The sequence below is a fragment of the Montipora capricornis genome, unplaced genomic scaffold (assembly GCF_036669925.1).
Source record: "Montipora capricornis isolate CH-2021 unplaced genomic scaffold, ASM3666992v2 scaffold_120, whole genome shotgun sequence".
Lineage (NCBI taxonomy): Eukaryota > Metazoa > Cnidaria > Anthozoa > Scleractinia > Acroporidae > Montipora > Montipora capricornis.
The window spans coordinates 20,001-22,752 of NW_027179885.1; the positions used below are offsets into that span (position 1 = coordinate 20,001).

The following is a 2,752-nucleotide window of genomic DNA, read 5'->3' on the forward strand; positions in this document are numbered from 1 at the left end:
TACCTTCACAGCCAGTAACTGAAGTAAAGAACACAACACTGTACATGAGGGAGGATATGTCAACACCATCTCTAGAAGATGATGAAGTAACCTTCCTTGGGTTTGGAAGTTATGAATGGGAGCCTACTGCTGACTACTCACTGCAGCCCATAAGTGAAACTCCTCCTGAAACACTTCTTGAATGTGATGACAGGTAAGTGGGGCCATTTTCAGTGACTCTTAGAACTTATGCTTCTAGGAATCTCTTATTATTTCTATTGAAATAATAAATTGCTTCTTCTTTTACAGTATCATGAGTGAACTGGAAGACAACAGTGCACAGGAGCAGCTAAGAAAGGGAAAGGTTTGTTGCTTTTGCTGTGTTTGGAAACTGGAAATGAGTTAGGATAGCACTTTTCTAATTTGTGGCTTTGAATATACACAGTTGACAAGAAAAAGAAATAAACTGTTTGCGTTTTTGCAGAAAAGTGGTGGGAAAAAAACAAAAGATAGAGGACGCCTTTTTCGTCAACAGCATTTGCAAAGTTTGTTAACAGAGCAGGTACTGTATTGCTCAAATATTTTGCTATGAGTATCATAAATGTCTCCTAAAGAGTAATTTAAGTAAACCAGGGTGTTCATTTGAGGTCGGAGCGTGATGTTTCGTCCGGTCGTTCCCATTCCATGTCCAGTACTTGGATACCAATATTTGAGGGGTTTGTTATATTTTTATTATACTTTTTTTACCTTATCTTTTTAAAGAGAATTTGAGTGAACTCCAGCCATGCCTGGGAAACTGATTCTTAATTGGGTTCCAGGAACACTGGAAACAGTGTTCTGAGTTTTCCATTTTAAAGATCTATTTGACCCCCGACCCCCCTACATAGCTCGCGCCAAAAGAGTCATGTCCGGTGCCCTCCGCTACTTAACAAAACTGTCGAAAACCCTGAGTAAACACGACCAAAATTGAGCATTTGTTGCTTGGGAAAAACCAGTCACTCTCTTTTTTTCTATATCATAGAAACCCACACCATCCATGCCCGGAGATGCTAATGACGTATCGAGTCAATCCCAAGCCAGTCAAAGTGATCGACGGCCAGCAGTTGTAGTGGAAACCGACCAGGACTTGACTGTCGAAGGTGTTGACGACCAAGGGTCAAATAGTGGAAGCGCAACTGACCAGGGAAGTGTCAGCGGGCATGGAAGTGGCCAGCAATCTAGTGATAGCACCGGAAGTGGTCATGGAGGAAATGACCCGGGATCTGCAGACGGAAGCGGAAGTGGACGAGACGGAAGTGGCCAAGAACCTGATCCTGCAGTAATAAATCTGATCAGTCCAAACGGAAAGCAGAGGTACGTATACCAATCAGTTTACATTATTTTCCCCCTTCCACCCCCCCACCCCCCCCCCCCCCCCCATAAAAAAAAAAAAAAAAATGAACAGGTTTTTGGAAAGAAAAGTTCGAAAACATGATGCTTTTTAATTTCTTTGCCATCAGGATCTTAAGGGTGAGGCGATCGCTTGTCCTGCAAGACCTTCTGAAGGAGTTTCTTGAAGACAGTATAATGACATGTGAACTTAAAATCATCATGGTAGACGGACAGGGGAGGGACGAAAGAGGTGAAGACATCAGAGGCATTTACCGAGACGCCCTGGCAAGTTTTTGGCAGGAATTCTACATTTCGTGCTCCTGGGAGAAAGAGGGAGGGTCCCCTTTCTGAGACACGATTTTCAGAGCGAGCAGTGGACTGCCGTTGGACGTATTATCGTGAAAGGTTTTTATCGTAAATTTTCGCCCATTTTCGTTTCATTCTATAAGTTTATCATATGACTCATTTCTCTAATCAACTCTATGTACAGCTCATACGATCATTCCTTCATGCAGTATGTGCTATATACGTAAATAAACTATAATAATATAATATTATTATTATTATTATTATTATCATTATTATTATTGTAGGTCACCAAGACCTGGGGTACTTTCCAGTGATGCTAAGCAAGGCATTCGTAATATGCGCTATGTTTGGTGAAAAGGCAGTTTCTGAGGACACCCTCCTTCAGTCATTCAACGAATACCTTGCCCCAAGTGAAGAGCAAGTTGTACGCGAGGCATTGCAACGAACGGACGACGAATGGAATCTTGACGACACAGCTGATGAAGACCAGAAAGATGAAGAGCTTCTTGATCTATTGGAACGGTTTGGATGCAGAAAATTTCCAACAAAAGAGAACATTCTGAGTCTAATACTTGAAGTAGCCCACAGAGAAATCATCCAAAAGCCCCAGTACGTGGCAGACTGTTGGGATGGCGTTTTCAAAGAGGCCCTAACAAAGGGTAACTTATCAACATTGGAGGGAGTATGCAGCGTATACCAGTCGCTGGAGCCAACAACAAAGAAAGTGCTCGGAATGCTTCATGCTGCTCCCAAAACAAACGCAGAGCGCTCGGCGCTGGATTACTTTAAACGTTTCATAAGAGGGTTAGACATCCATCAACTCAAGTGCCTGTTAATGTTTATTACTGGAGCAGATGTAATTTGTGTTACAAAACTTGATATTAATTTTACAAAACTAGAAGGATTAGCAAGGCGCCCAATCGCTCATATTTGTGGCTGTGTTCTGGAATTGCCTTCCACCTACGATTCCTATACAGAATTTCGCTCCGAATTCACTAATGTTTTAGCGAAAGAGAAATGGCAAAACGACATAATGTAAGTGTAATGTACAATGTAACTGTTTGTGCAGAATACTCTTTAGTGTCTTTACGAT

At 41.9% G+C, this 2,752-nt stretch overlaps 1 pseudogene; it reads left to right on the top strand.

The window, feature by feature from the left end:
- LOC138034541 (uncharacterized) overlaps positions 1–197 on the top strand; it is a 3,237-nt pseudogene extending 3,040 nt beyond the window's left edge.
- The last annotated feature ends 2,555 nt before the right edge of the window (positions 198–2,752 follow it).